Source organism: Hippoglossus stenolepis, chromosome 9 (genome assembly GCF_022539355.2).
Source record: "Hippoglossus stenolepis isolate QCI-W04-F060 chromosome 9, HSTE1.2, whole genome shotgun sequence".
In the NCBI taxonomy this organism is placed as follows: Eukaryota; Metazoa; Chordata; class Actinopteri; order Pleuronectiformes; family Pleuronectidae; genus Hippoglossus; species Hippoglossus stenolepis.
Genome location: NC_061491.1, coordinates 15,386,695 through 15,403,470, shown reverse-complemented (window position 1 = coordinate 15,403,470; position 16,776 = coordinate 15,386,695). Strand labels below are relative to the sequence as shown.

The 16,776-nt window shown below is 44.9% G+C and overlaps 1 protein-coding gene across 1 annotated transcript in view; it reads right to left on the bottom strand.

The window, feature by feature from the left end:
• Positions 1-11,709, bottom strand: part of fam222aa (family with sequence similarity 222 member Aa) — a 48,943-nt gene extending 37,234 nt beyond the window's left edge. The window contains exons 1-2 of the mRNA XM_035166948.2: positions 11,377-11,709; positions 9,484-10,809 (exon numbers count right to left, since the gene is read on the bottom strand). The gene's annotated coding sequence lies outside the window, so the exon portion shown is untranslated. The remainder of the gene's footprint in view (positions 1-9,483; positions 10,810-11,376) is intronic.
• Positions 11,710-16,776: the final 5,067 nt, after the last annotated feature.

Here is a 16,776-nt window from a genome sequence, read left to right as displayed (position 1 = left end):
TTATTTAAAAGATTAATAGGATGCTGTCTTGGCAGAGGGGCAATCAGCGAGGCTTCTGTAGCCCCCATTAGAGGGAGATCCCGCTATCTTGGCGTTAAGGAGACCCCTCGTTATGCCACCGTTGCTTATTTACACTGAAGCAGACAAGCCGGTATAAAGCGTTCCCCCATGTGTGATTTTACAGAGCAAGCCTGAGGCGTGACGCGGATCATAGCGGCGCTGGCATCAGTCCCACTGTCCCTTGTACACATACATCGATTTAGCTGTGCGACGACCTCGCTGCCAGCATAAAGGTGAAACATGTTGGTGCCCTTTTTACAGAGCGGCAAAGTGGGATAAAGGCACAACATTGAACGGGCGGCGTAAGAGGGGCTCGTGACGGAGGAAGAAGTGTGAAAACAAGGCAAAGAGGAGAAACCATTGTCACAGTTACCAACTGGCTCCGCAGCTCAGCTGAGATGTCTGTGGCTTTCAAGCCCAGCTGTCAATCACAGCAGCGAGCATCAATGGGGTAAATTTGAATGATAAAACGATAAGTCATGAGCAGGCGATTTCCCTGTCATCGGGACAGAGGCTGTTTGAGAGTAACTCAATATGGGTGGAGGGATTTCACCGCAGCCATATGGAATTTGGTTTTTGCCTCGAGTTGCTGGCTTCACCCCTCAATCATGACAGAATGTGTAATCACCAAATGTCTTCCTCTCAAACCCTGTTACAATTGGCAGCACAGCGCTGTCACGGAAGACGGGGGAACAAAATGGAAAGCTGACTAAAAGACAAGCTTTAAGTGACACTTAATTTGAGATACCCAGGCATTCTCTCAGCTCCAGTAAACAGGATCCATCAAACTTTGCCCAGAGCCTGCATAAGTCTGCAGCTGTCTGTGGGGAGCGGAGCAGTATGCCTGAGAGGCCCCTTAGTTATCAAGAGGACTGATGAAGAAATCACCTCCTTTAATAGTTCCTAAAAACATCGAAGAAGACGAGGCACGGGAATGATTTTAACAAGTGCAAATTTCCATCTCTCTACTGCTACGCGGTAAAAGCGTTTCCTCCTTTAAAGACAAACCAAACCGGGGGGGAAAAAAGCACGACAGAAGCTAATGACGGCCTCAGAGAAGAGACGGAGAGAGAGAGAGAGTAAAAACAACAAGAGTGAGCTGGTGAGGGAGTATATGAGGAAACTGTGAACAGCTGCTTTCTCCCCTCTTCTCTTTGCTCGTCCCAGGAGAGAGTCCCTTGCGATCTCCCTGATCCTAGTTTGTGGCTGACAGAGGGGACCGCAGCTCTGTTCATCTCCCCGCTCACACGGCTCCGTGCACCCCCCCCCCTCCCAACGCCGCTGCCGCTCGCCTCACTGTCGCTCCACTGCCAGGAGGAAAAGATGGCGGGGAGGGGGAGAGGGGGGCTACATCAAGGAGAGACTCTCCCAGTGGGTTCTCGTCAGTTCCAGGCCATTGCACCTTGCTCGCTGGGATTTTGTTTACACACACACACACACACACACACACACACGCACGCACGCACGCACACACACACACACACACACACTCAAACATATCCATACAGAGGCAGATGGCTATTAATGGATACGATAATGGGTTTGAGGTTTCTTTGGGGCCGTACAGTCACATGTTTTGATTTTACGAACTGTTGTGATAATGACAATCGCTTCAGTAACAGATCGCCGGGAGTGGGTGACAAAAAGAGAACACAAAGTAACAGTCCGTTACCTCTCGGAATTTATTTAAGTGGCACAGGAGCAGATCACGATCGAGCCGGTTGATGTGGTCAGTGATAATGTGCAGCCAAAAGGCCTGACACACTTCCCCGGTCTTTGGGGACGAGAAAGAGAATGGCAGGCTGCCCTTGTGCATTCAGTCTGTACAGATGTTGCCTTGGAGAGCGGCTGACTGGCTGGCTGCGGTGACAGCTGGACAGCTGTTCCTATAGATGCAGCCACGGAAGCATGCCATGGAGATGGGGGAGGTGGGGGGGGATAGAGCTGTATGTTTAGTTTATCTGTATGAAGTTCCCAGGACGTGCAAAGCTGTCACTTTTTAGCGATGGTGCATGAGCCCGGATAAGGAAAGATGGCACCGAACAGGATACGGAGAGAGAGCACAGATGGGTAAATATCAAACGCGGCTGACGTTAGTTAAAGAAGCTCCAATAACAAAACACATTTTCTGTAAACTGTAATTTGTCGATCTAAAAGCGAGCAGTTAATGCAATAACCAATAGGCTACACTGGCAGGAGTCAAAACATTTAATTTTGATTTGTGAGCTCTGTGACTTTTTATCAGCAAAAAAAAATAAAAGTTTAATATGAACTTCACAGGGAATTTCAAGTAAATTTTTTACTTCTTCCTTGAAAAGGAGGGGGGGGGTTGTCTATTTTCAAAAGCAGAGAGGATAATTGGCTCAGAGTTAAAACCACTCTGGACTTTGTGCCAACATCAGTGACTGCTGGTGATGAAAGGCAGTTTAAATTGGGGTCATGTTCTGATATCATACTTTTATTCTGCCACTTAAAAACACAGTTGCCTAAAATTATAGAGACCTGCAGGAGAAGAGTGTGATTAAAGACAGCGTATAGATTAACGTCTTAACTCAGGGCTGAGATTTGGAAAGAGAAAAAAAGAAACTACTGGGGGAAAAAAAATGAATTTAAATGCTGGAAAACACTCAGCTGTATGAAACGTTTTTCACCTGCTGAATAAACACACAGCAAATCACGAGTTAAACAGCTTGGATTGACGCCAGTCACTTCTGCCAAAACGCTCATTTTTCCTGAGCGAGCCGGGCTATTCATTATGCCACAAAAGGTCAGCAATTTGTTCAACTCAATAAAAATGTTAATAAAACTAAGAGCTCACAAAATCAAGCACTCAAAGGCTCTGCTTCACCCCAACATAAAGTGAATATGTGAATGTGTGCGCTTGTGCGGCCGCGTCTCTTTAAGCACGATGTTGCCACTGCAGCGTGACTTAGGTCAAAGGTTGAACAGCAGCAGCTATCGAGCAGGAAATATAGCTTTGGCCTGGTCGTAATCCAAACTCCATCAACTATTCAACGCAAAGCAGATATACACACATGCTGACACACACATACACACACACACAGTTCTGTAACCTACAATAACCTAGAGTTTGCACCCCCGCATCAAAATCTCCAATTCCAGCTCGTACCCTCAACTCACTCCTCTTAATAAATGAAAAGACCCATTAGGCAGATTTCAAAGGCCGCCAGTGAGCTTATAATTACGTACAAAGTCTTTTAGAGGAAAAAAGTGATTACTCTGGATGCAAGTCTGGAAATAGGTGGGGGTGGGTTATTGCTAAGCAACCAGTCATTATCCTCCAGACTGGAGCACGGTGACCGGCCATCCGTCTAACTCCGGTGGCTCGCCTGGCTCCTGTGCAAAACCCCCCTCCCTCCTTCCCCTCCGCCACTCTCTCTCTCCCCTCTTCCTCGCTCCCTCGCTCTCTCTCTCTCTGCCGTCTCCCCGTCCAAATACAAACAGAGATAAAGAACGCTGCAATCGCTCTTGACACACAAATAGGTTAACACAATAAAGCCGGCTTTGCCTGGCTCACTCGAGGGAGGAAAGCAATTCCAGCAGCAGGCAGGAGGTAATAAAACAGGGCTAGGAGTGCGTGTGTATGTGTGTGTGTGTGTGTGTGTCCATACATGTCCTCATGTCAGTCTTCCTATGATTTTGTATGTGAGTGGAGGCAGGCGCACAGAAGCTCTTTGGCCTCGGGGCCTAATATCCCACGGATTTTCAACCTTTCCTTGACACAAATAATAACAGGCTAGAAAATGACGGAAATTCCAGGCTACTCCTCCATTTAGATTAAGGAAATGGTGGCTTTACATTAACAATATAGCTGACCCGCACCCTACAGAAACACATAAACATCTCCCTATGGGTCACATGTCGACCAGCTCTCTTGTAAACGGTCTACAGCCTGGTTAAAATTCAACAAGTAGATTTAATGAGTTTTATCTCTGCACGCCTCAGCTTACGCTCCCTGATGCGGCTGCCAGTCCTGGCAATAAATGATAAAAATCTCCAGAGTTATATTAAATCGTGTTGCATTCACGCTGAAGTCAGGAAAATGGCAAAGTGGCTTTTGCAATTACAATCCGGACCAGACAACATTGTTTTCTCCAGTCAGTGGAAATTTCATTACCTTATACAGCAACTGCCTCAGAATTAGGTAATAGCGTCTTTTTGTCAGAGACAGAAACTGTCTGTGGGAGGTGTGACACTCTGCAAGTCTTATCCATTTTACAACAATATGCAGCCACTGCCAGTCACCGTCCAGATGCTGGTCAGCATAATGTGCAGTGTTATTCAGCGATATGGAGGAAGTGAATGAAGAAAAGAGCAGTCAATAGCTAATTCCTGGATTGACTGTAGTGTAATCAAAAGCATTGAACCTTGATACATTCATGCAGCCAACGTATCTGTCCTCAGGCTATTATGGACTGATGACGTGGGTCACACGCGGCTCCATCTCTCGCATGTCAATAAACAGAGGGCGGGGCGAGGCGAGAACATTTTTCCTGTGGAAGGACTGAACTTTGAAGAAACCCCAATTAAAGCTTCTGGGAAAGTTTGGCGTGTTTAGGTCGCACAGGATGGCCATTTGTGCGTGTCAATCAATTCTCCCTGCTTTTACCCGCTGTTCCTTCCACCAGGTAGTCAAACAGCGCAGATGTAAAGTGGTGGCCATTGTCAACAGGGAATAAATTACCAAAGCATGAAGAGAAAACATCTTATCTGTCTGATGTATTTCCTGCTTCTGCAGAAAGCTACAAAGCCCGAGGGAGAGCAGTCAACCAAAATGCAGGGGGATGGAGATTAGGATGATGTGCGGTTCCTTGTTCCATTAAAGTTTGATCTTCCTCAATAGCCGAGGAGAATCAGATATCTCCCATTCAAGATTAAAGTACACCAGCATAGAGGGAGAGATTAATCAGAGGCCCGCATGAGATAAAAACAGCCTTGCTTCTGGCATGGAAAACAGTGGCAATAAAGAGTTCAGCTGATAATGTGAAACATGGCGAGGCACAATAGCAAATCAAACAGCATGTATGGGCCTGCAAAACAAATCAAAGCGCCGACTAGACTGCGATACAGAGGCTGGAGAAGTGCAGCAGAGGCTGATCTGATAGTAACCGAGGCCTTCATTTTATTACTGGTTAAGGTTGGAGAGGGCGCGCTGAGAATTTTCCCATGTTGCTCACTGTCGCCAGGCTCTCATTCCCTCTACTCCTCCTCTCCTTGAGATCAATGGCGCTGGGGTGATTTCACAGCAGCCTGCACTGTCACCCAGAACAAATCAATGTGACCATGAGGAAGGCAAGAGCGGCATTGTTTTTAAGGAGAGCAAATTCGCTGTTGGAGAGCTTGTCAGATTTGCTTTATTCTCTTTCTTCCCCCAAGAACACTTTGGAAGGAGCATGCCTCCACTCACTTTTTTTTTTTGACTGCATGGGTTATGGAGCAAACTATGAGCTGCGCAGCACTCAGGTTCTCCACACTTAGCGCACTCACTCGCCACACATTTCTGCAGACTATATTTCACAACATGCTCGAGAGCATTTTCAAACAATAAAGAAAAATGGACTAACGGCCGTAACCTTTCCAAATTAAAGGCTGTACATTAACCTCAAGGCCTGGTGAGACGTGACTTCCATTCAACCGACAGAGGGCGAGGGGGGTCGGGGGGGGGTCGGAGGATCGTCGCTGTCCGTCATGCACTAAGTAGCTGCAGATAACCCCGGTGAGGAGCTGCCAACGTCTGCCATCGCGGTGGATCAGATCACATGAGCAGAGCGGTGGTCAGGTAAACCTTTTACTGCAGCCAGAATAAGAGGAAATCATCTGCGGATTAACCAGCGGAGAGACACACACACACACACACACACAGTCGTGCTACCGTGTAGCCGTCATCACACAAACTTCATTATTATACAGTACGAGTGGAATCTCATCCAGGCATCGCGCCACGAAACCTGCTTTCATGAATGTGCGGCGATTTAGTTCATTTGTACAAGGTCAGTATCATGTGAGAAGCTGCTGCTTTCATTTCAAATAGAAAATAAAAAACTGAATCCTCAGAATCAGCCTTGAGAGTGACCCTGAAACATTTGTGTTTGAGTATTTCACCCCAAATTGGTCCAAAGATCCGCAGGCTGGGGAGAAGATGAGAGCTGCTCCTCTGTGTCAGCACGGTTAAAAAGACGGAGGGTCAATGATTCTCTGCTAAAATAGATACCATATGCAGTTTGATGAATTGTAGCATTGAGGTAGAAATCTAAAGCATTAAGTCCTGGTTGTGTTCCCTGTAAAAACGAATAAAATCAACTCCCCCTGTACAAATGATGTCAGATCTCATCAACACCACCATCTTCACTGGAAACTAAACGTCTCCTTCACTTCACTGAATTCCCACTGACTGTCTGAAGGCTGTGTTTGTTTCCCCACTATCGTCTGTGTGTTGCTTTTGTTTTATGTTGCTTTTTTCATGCTCCGTCTCCACATCCCGGACACTGATGTGCGAGACAAATCTCGCTGCAGGGACAAGGGTTTATACTAAATCATGTAGTATTGCAAAGTACAAGAAAGGCGGTGTCATTTTTGTTTGCCTGCACATGAAAAGTGTTCAAATAAAGACGCGTTAAAGAGACTTTTCCTGACATGAGACACTTTGATCAGGTACCTAATGAGCCGCTGTTGACACGGCTTTGAGAGAAAACACTCCCGTTCGTTAAAAGTGTCCGATGAAATTTCCAAGTATACGAATCTTTGTGTGCCTTTCTAGAGTATCAGATAATCTAGAAAGGGTTGTCGGGGAGAAGAAACGTGCATTTCAGAATTATTTACAGCTGCAGTCCATCTTTCTATAAATGGAGAATGAACGGTAAATCTGTTCATTTGTGAATAAAAAGCAGCACTTTCAGTAGAAAAAACTCCACACAAGAACAGACCTGCATAGATAAGACACTTCTGACGTGGGGGTAGATCTTCAGTAACACACACACACACACACACACACACACACACACGTACTCATACACGTGTGTATCTACTATTTTAGTCATCTTAAGTGCCAAAATGAGTTTTGCTGCCTCTGGGTAAGTGTTGAGACAATCAAGCCATGCAGGGATTAAAAAAGATTAATACACAGCGCAGGAAATTAAACTTCAGTGACTTTAACGATATTCATGAGTCAAGCTCACTGATTCACTTCAGGCAGCCACTTTAATAAGCAAAGAATACAGTAAGGGGCCCAGACGCTATCAATCAATCACACTGATAGGCAATTTGAGTTGCAAATTGATAAAATGCCATGCTTCTCTTAGTGTATTACTTTTGTTAATGCGATGCTAAAATATGTTCCAACTGTTGGCAGCCTGAATGAGTCCATGCAGCAGCAGACTGGATTTTTACTTTAAGGTTTTTCTTAATTTTCATCAGTGAGGAAAGGAAGAAGTAAACAAACAGCTGGTGTGAGGAACATTTAGGAAACAAAAGTTTATAACATACAAAGCTCAGGGGTGGCACCAGGGTCAGGGGCCAGTTGATCCTTAGGCCCCCCAACTTAAATCTGATTGGGCCCCTGAAGTGCCCCTGGCCTGTCAGCAGACTTTTAAAAAACTAGTCACTTACTAACAATATTAAATTAAGCTTCTTTTTTTTTTAAGTACACAATGTACTTGAACAATGAGTAATTTTCAAAATATATTCAATGACGCTTAAAGCTATAGAGCTAACAAGGAATGATTTAAATATGCACCTTACAGAATCAGGAATTGTGCATGGATGTTGGACATATAGTTGGCCCCTCTGTGTAAATTGTGGCCCCTACATGCCCCAATTAACAGAAATCCTTGATCCACCACTGAGTTATGGTTGAAACATTTTTTTCACAATACACTGTGGACTTTTGTCAGTTTTGTCCAGCGCAACAGGAAACATGGTGAAAGTGAGAGGAAGGCAGTGTGGGTAGTGTGGAGCCTGCAGCGGGACACTTCCTAGGTCCAGTGTTGTAGAAAAAAAAGAAGATCTAACATCTAAGCCAGAAAATAAAGAGGCAAAAACAAAAGCTACAAACTCCAAAAGGTAATTCAGTGACCTAGATATTAAAGCTTTTCTGCCGTTTCCTTCTCCCCTGCCTTGTCCAACCATCATGTTGAGTTAAGGGGAGCATTATGCTGGGGAGACTATTTGTTTAGGTGAGGAGCAGCCGCAGAGCTAATATGAGCACAATTTGCTCAGCAGGTCATAGGCGCAGAGTGGAGGAAGTAAATGAGGCAGTTCTGCCCCCTCGGGTGCAGCCCCTGCCTCATACATCACTGGATGTTTTATTCAATACAGCCAGGAAGGCTCCATGGCAGGTGCCCTGACTGTGGGGGCGCCTGCCCTGCTGCTGCTGCTGTAGGGGCCCGGATTACATTCAGCCAGCAGCCTGTCTGAGCAGGACCCGGGCTGGCGAGGAAGATCAATTTTGAGGATGCTTGTAGTCTAATGATAAAACATTCCGTGTGCAGCTTTTTCTCTCACTGCACAGTCAGCATAAGGCGCAGGGCTCATTTAGGTGCAGTGTCAGCGATGGAGCGCTGCAAAGCAAACCACAGCACCAGAGAGGTTCAAAGTTCACTGTGGTCGGGAAACAGCCCAAAGTTTTATGAGCCCACGCTCGCATTTAAATAAAACATGAACTTTGCTTTTTACTCAAAGATATTCCGACATGGCGGCATTTGCATTCGAGGGAGATTCACGGGACAGTGACAAATTGCCTCCAGAGCTCAATGCAGCATCATCAACATGTCGCCGAGCGCAAAGTGAAAAGTTTTACAGCGTTACGCACACGTCCCCGTGGATTTTACGAGTCCTCTGATAAAAGCCACTCGCGATATGTAGGCACCATATAAAAGAGAATGTCTATCATTAACATCCGGGGTGGAAAAATCACTAATTGCAGCAGACACTGAAGTCCCCCTCCCCGCGCGCACACACACGCACATTGACGCACGGGGGCCCACAGAGGAGAGATTCACACCTTTTGCTCTGACTCCTCCAGTGGCACACATCCCTGTGTGTGGTGCCTGCGGTGCACTGCCCCTCACAATACACTTAATTGCCAGCCATACTTGAAAAGACCAGTATCACACATCAAAGCGGCTCCTGGAGCCATTCGGGAGTGGCTCCCTAACAAGTCGATTTTTACAACACTTCCTTTATTGCGGGTCACGCATGGAAACAAAGGCTTTAAATCTGAGACGTCGTTCAGTGAGCAGCATCCTGGGAGAGAAAACGGAGCATTTACAAACAGTCATTATTTTCCGCTGCGCCTCCGCTCACCATCCCAAAGGATTCAGACCGCAGCCACGTTAATGGTCACAGACCGACCCGACACATTCAACACATCTGCAGCACTCAAGAGAAATGTAGATGGATATTTACCATAAATTGCTCCGTGGTGCAGACTAGAACTCCATGCAGATTGTAGTGTTCACTGAGCAATCTGCCTGACACCTCTCCGGTCCAAATTAAAAAGGATTCATTCTGTTCTCCAAAATCCAGCAGGCGCTTCGTCGATGTCAGACGCTGATTAAGTTTATCCTCCTCCGATGGGATGCAAATATGCCGGTAACCCTGCGAATTAGATTCCACACTCTAGCTTCTGGCATGCAAAGTTAATAAGCTTCGCTTTTTCTCTCTCTCTCTCGACTCGGCTGCCAATTTTTGCCGAGTGCAAAAGCGCAGGTCGACAATTTCAGGAGCGTCCTCGGAAGGATTGCGCACCAATAAGTGCGCTTCTGGGCTTCTCGGTTTATCCTCCGGAACAGAATGAAAGGTCCTGGTTCCTCCTCTTTTATTTCCAAATAACAGAGGTGTCAGTAGAAACACTGGAGGGTCGCACTGCTACGCAGTATTCCAAAATGCTCCGGCGTTACGCATGGGTTTAAAGTGGTCCACCCGCTCACCATACACGACCTTATGGGAACTGTCTCATGCAAATGTTAGTAATGTGTTGTTATATAGGCAATAGGTACCCTGAAAGAAATCAAGGCTGGGCCAAAGCAGCTGCCTGAAATATCCGAAACTGCTGCGATGCGATGTAAAAAAAAATCCCGGCGATCAGGCTCTGCTCCGTCCGTCACTTTCTCCGCGGTGTCGGCAGCCTCTCTGAGCTCTCTCCCCACGATTCACACTCAGATTCCCCGCTGAGGCTGTGGACTGACCCTGGCGGCGGAGCTCCGGGATGCTCTCTTTGGTGTAGTAACCAAATAAGAAATGGTTAAGTGTGGATAACGAGCTGGCTGCTGCGACCAGCTCCGGGATGCGGTCCTGCCCTTGTGCCGAGCTGCCGAGACTGACAATAACCCGGAACGCTGCAGACTGTCAGGCAGCACAGACCGCCCACCGACCAATCACTGCACTCAGGGAATAGAAACATTCCCACGGGTTGGCCAATCATCGGTAATTGAGGACTGTTTCCATAGAGATGCGTCCAAGCGTCTGAAACCACGTTGTTTATTCGCGGAAAAAGAAAGAAGCTGATCTGAATCTCGCTGGGAGGATGCAGATTGAGATCTTTAATCATTCTTTTATCCTTTACAGCGTCTCAGCCTCTTTCTCCCCCCCCCCCTCCAGCTGCCTTGTTAAAGGTTAAAGACACCGTCCTGTAATGAGAAGACCTGGGTTCCAAACCTGCAGGAGGAGCAGTGCCCTTGAGCAACACACGGAATCACACTCCAAGCTGCAGGAATTCTGCTCCTCTGCCAGCTGCTCTGCGGGGAGAAATAAAGTATAATTATGCAACCTGAATAAAATTAAATGTGATTAGCATGTGGAATGAATCTACTGTTTATGAATTGGTGCCTTGAAAATGCCATTTAACTTAATTGGTTTGAAACTCCTATAGGACAAATATTCCATTCGTATAATAAGCCTGGCAATAATCAGTTTATGATATCAGAAGTCAGAGAGCTGGGTGATCACCAGGGAGCCACCTCGGAGACACACAGATTTATTCAGGGATCTATTAGGATGCATTATTGGCACGTTTGTCTTAAACTATGACGGGCGCAGTGTGTATATCAACTACCTCCAATGTTGATTTACCAATATAGATATGGAGATGCAGGTCAGAAATGATTTGTTACCATCTATACACACATTAAAAGCTCACTTCAGAGGGCAGTTGTGCTAATGATCCCTGGTGACACCTGCAGCCCTCTCTGTTAACCAGAAACACCACTAACTCACACATTTATGGAGCAAGACAAAGAGGAGAGAACATTGCAGCAAGAGAATCTTTGAAGAAGTACGACATATCCGTGGCCACTTAACTCTGCAGGATTCCGTCACTGACGCCTTCAGCTTGTACAAGTCACAGGAAACCTTGCAAAACACGTGTGCTCTTTTGCAAAATGCCATTACAACAGTGAGGAAGTGGAGGGTTCACTTTGACTGAGGCCCTTCTTCTTCTTCTTCTTCTTCTTCTTCTTCTTCTTCTTCTTCTTCTTCTTCTTCTTCTTCTTCTTCTTCTTCTTCTTCTTCTTCTTCGTCTTCTTCTTCTTCTCCTTCTCCTTCTTGCCGACTGTGTCCGGCGCACTCAGCACACAGACCCCGCGACACACAAAGGCGGTACAAGCAATCACACATCATGGACTCTCATAATAAGCTGACGCTGGGAAGTGGGTGATGCAGCACTCAGCTTATGCCAGTGCTGATAAGAGCCTGAAAGTATTACCTCAGTCTGGCAGCCCGCTCCAAGAAATCCATCCTGAGCCAGGTCATCAATTCTGCCCTATCTGATTGCTCACCAATCCCTGGCAGCTCCATGTCGCTGTCCTGGCTCCTGCCTTTGAAATACTCTCTATGACTTGCACTTTCATACTAGTCCCTTTCACAGAAATACAGTTACAATCTGTGTGTGCATGTAGGATCTTTTAGGAGGCCTCGCACCGACATGACAAATAACAGTTGCTCTCAGAGACGTACAATTTCCAGAACAATGGAGCGCAGGGCTTAATCAATCGCTTAAATGTATTAGCTCCCTTCACATATCCCCCCCCCCCCAGTGCTGCAGTGGACCTACAGAGCATACATTAAAGTCTCTGGAGTTCAATCATATCACCTACACCACGTGGCTGCATAGTCAATCACACAGATGAACAATTAATTGGAAAATACTCAACCAGAGCTGTGTTGTGCTCCTGCGAGGCAGGCGGGCAAATAAGCCATTTGATTAGCTGATAACCAGATGACTCAACAAACATTCAAGGCATGTTTACTGTGGTTTGATTAGAGCACGCCCAATACGCAGAAGATTGGACACAAATACTTTGTGAAAACACTCAGCTGTTCCAATCCCCAAGGCAGCGCGAGGGCACATAAAAACAATGAATTATTTATGGGGGAGACTAGCGAAATATCACAGTGGATAATTTTCTGTGGGCTATATTAAATGCAGTTTTCAAAATGATATGTCTGAGTCTGTGCATTTCCCAGGAATCATTCCCAGTGACAGGATCCAGAGGCTGGAGATTGGATATGAAATCATAGCAGATATTTCCCTGCCAATAAAGCTTTGAGCGTTTAACTGAAACACCAAAGCAAGGTTTATTCACATGGTAATTGAGCCTCCTTCTTTCTTCGTAAACATGATCAGAGGATATTTGCTTTGTCTCTGTTCAAGGTATTAGCTCTATTTCAAAATGAAAGACCTTGATATCAAGGCAAGCCTTCGGCATGTCTCATCTGAAAGGGGGTTCACAATACCAATAAATCCAGGTTTGGTTTCAGTGGCAAAAAAAACACTGCAGCCTCTGTTTGAATGGGGCACCTCATAAATAAAGCTCTGGTTCTCCACCTCCAGAGTGACATTAGTGACTAGTCTCCAAACTGAAAGCCTGATGCTGTTACAATTTGTTCCTGAAAGTGGACTCAGTTTAATTGAGCAAAGTTTAAGTCTCCACAAACAGCAAAGTAACAGGGAAAAAAAAAATCGATGGCAGCAGAGGCATGGAAAAAAGAGATAGCATTGATTTATCTGCCATTGATCGGTGAGGATCGCTGCATTGTGCCCTCCGGGTGAAATGCACGCTGTCTGCCAACTGATGGGGATGAATCTGAAAAGGTGTCAAGTGGTTAGAGGACACAGAGGTGGAGGATGAGACCGGGGGGCAGCCAGAGGTGGCAGGGGAGGAAGAGTAGACTGGAGAAGGAGCGAGGGCACGAAGTATCAAACAGAAGAAAGGCAGGAGACAAAAGGCTTGATAAGAGAGGATGATGTTACACGCATGACACCAGCACTATGCAGGGTTGAGTCTCTATAGTGTTCCGCTAACCGTATTTGACAGAAGCGAGAACAGATCGACATGAAAGCAGAGAGCTTAGTGAAAGAGCAAAAGGCCCGAAGCGAAAACCATCATATAAACCAAGACATCCGTTAAAACCAAGACCTTCTCTCCGCTGTTGACAATATCAGCATTCAAATGAAAATAACTCCGCTGACCCCTGTTTTAACTGCTGTAAGCACAACAGTGTGGACCATCCTCGATTTATTCACTGTGAAGTCAAAGGCTGTTGGCTACAATAATACTGTGTGAGTAAGCATATATCAAATCCCACTGTTGCGAGTGCTTGACAAGACAAGCATCTTTTGCAATATTTTAAGTCTCAGCAATTGGCAAATGGATGTTTCCCCGGAGACGTTATACTGACAGCCAAATGTTGTGGAGGAGAGGGGAAGCCAGGACAGAGATCAGAGGCCAGAAGAGACCCAGACGAAGAAGTGTTACTCCTGAACTTTGGTATCTTTACGACATCCCCCCCCCATCTCCTCTACGGCTGAAATCTTTTACTGTCTACCCTGTCTATACATTTATTACACCAGAATTAGCAGCTATATGCAGGACTTGAGACGTTGTTAAACTCACTACACAAAGGCGATTGACTCTTGTCCCGTTAAGTGTCATTTTTGATGTAATCTCTATAAACAGATTCAGGATGTGAATATATACAGAATCTGTTGGTGGGGGATAAGACTTTGGAGTTGGAAGACATCTGCAGATGCATCATCTGCTTTTAATTGATCTACATTTACATGCAGATGGCTTTAGATAAAGATGCGCCAAAATGTCGTCTGGACCCGTCGAAATGTAAACAATGTACAGTGAAAGTAAGACTATAGTATTTGTCTGGATATCAACAGCCTACACCACCAGAGGCAAATTCATTGTCAGACGATAGATGATAGGCTCCAAGATTGTGTTGGACGTAACCGACACGCCATCCAACACTGTCTTCCTTGTGTTGCATCTTACACAATACGTAGGAAAAAAATCGCAGTCGCACACTGTTCCCAAAATTAAAACTGTTTACGCACAAATGCCTGGAAGTTTTCCGGCATGTCATAGCATCGCGCTGGAAAAGGTGCTGTGTCAATGTGTAGACAAAATAAAGAAGAAGAAGAAGAAGAAATTAACATCCTCACCCGGGTGTAATGTTTCTGTCACTGCCAATCGGAGCCAGAGCTGATAGAAGTCCACTGCAGAGTCATTTTCTCGGGAGTGACTGCAGATTGTTCCCATTGCAGGCAAAAGATCTTAGTGAATTGGTTTCAGTGGGTTTTTTTGACCAGTGAAAAAGGAGAACAACATTTTGCCGTTGTGACCCCAGCTGTGCAGAAACCTTCAAAAAAGAAACGTAAGTGGTTGGTTTTTAGAAACAGCAAGACACGTTTTTTTATCCTATGACCTTGCTATTGTGAAAACGGTGAAATTTCACTTTTTCTTTGTCGTCTATTTTTTGTGATTTTTATTCCTTCTTTCCTTTAACTTTCTTGTGTTCTTTATATGAGTGTTTTGTGTTCAAGTTGTAATTAAATGTAGTGATTGTCACTTGTTTTTTTGCGCTTCAAAAGGACAAGCTGTTCCTTCGCAGCTTTGGTTGAGAGCGACTCTCTGTGCTTTGTAACCTAGTTTTTTTTATTCAAGGTGCCGTTTGAGGGAAGCTGACTTGACTCCACACTAAGATTGTCACTTGTTTATGTCTTAGAAGGCTGTTTTTTTTCTTCTTTTGAGCAGTGTTTTGGTTCAACCCTCCAAAGCATCTGGTTTCCTGTGTGTGACCAGTAACAGACGTCTTCATGAGACACACATGAGTTCACACAGAAAGCTGTTTGCACACAAGTTGAGTTGAGGTTATGTTGTGAAGGTGGTTTAGGTGGTGACTGTTGTTTCTAATCACAGACTTTAATAAGGCATTCAAAGAACAGCAAATTGTAATTACAGAAATAGCACAAGGGTGTGAAAAAGCAGAAGATGAGCTGGTAACTTGATGTAACAATGTCGGTTTCCACATTTTGGAAGTTAAAGCAAATATTTCAGACAAACGTTGTTTATTTCACATTGTCAGACACGGCTTCAACACCTGGTAAACCTCATGGAAGCCCTTCCTCCACAGAAAACCTATTTGAATTTGCTGCATCTAATGTGAGGAATCACATTTCAGCAAAAAACATAATAACACTTTGAGACACCTTTCATGATGTGTGCTGTGTGAGCTGCAGCTCACAGCAGCATATTGAAAAGACACTTACCCACCTTCTTTTATTTATTCAAGACATGAATAAAAATACAAAAAAATTCTAAAAATGACTGGACCTATATTGTATATTTTGTTGATTTGAGTACTTACATTATCCAAAATGTATCCAACAATGTTCCAAACCAGAGAAATCCACAATATTATGTGAGGTAACAGGAAGTTTCATTTTGGTCAGTTTTTAAATGTGACATATCCACTTCACCTGTGGCTTTGTTCGTGGCACATGACGAAGGGGAAACACACCGTTAGCCAGTTAGCTGTTTTTTTTACTTCCACCATTTATATTGGTTACTCGTAATGGATCACATTGTTGACCCTGTTACGGACGAAGTAACGTACAGCTGAGTTCCACACACGTGCTACAGATAAATCATATATTACACAGAATTAAAGTGTTTGCATTATAATCTAACGACAAAATAAAGCACAAAATATTATCAACAGATGTCGCCGTCCATCAGAGAGGCCTTCTGGTGACAACACACCTACAGCTCACATTGTGTATTGATGCTCCGAGCAGCAGCTGGTTCAGGCAGGTCTGCCAAGAACACAGGTATCCTTCCTGTTGTCTGAGAGCTTCACATGTTGCATCTCTGCTCTCTCCATACAATGCAGCCTCAGCTTGGCACTGGTGTCCGTGACAGGTGAGGGGCCACTCCGTTAAGTTAAGACCTACTTTAAAAATAACTGCCAGGCTATCAGATATAATCAATAGGTGTGAAACAACTGTGTTGTGAAAAGAAAGACCGTTTTAGATGAGTTTTTACCTCTGCTCTGCTCAGCGATGATGATCTCTGCTCTAATTAGACCTTAATCTTCTTAAAAAGCGACTGCAATTTCAATAGACCTTGATTAAAGCCCTTCGCTGTGTCCTAGTTCCATAGCCTACTACATACTAACCACATTTCAAGTGTGTAGCGTGCTCACAAAAGTATGCATAAGCAAATAGCTAAGCATACAGCTCATACACAAACTGAATACCAGGATTTTGTAGCTCTGAAGGACACTTTGTCCCACAACGTAACACAAACTGGAAGCACCGAGAAGAAGAACAGTGAGAGAGCTGCAGGAGTGTTTATAAAGAAATATTAAAAGTGAGGGAAAATAGTAATAGAGTGAACCACCTAACTCAAA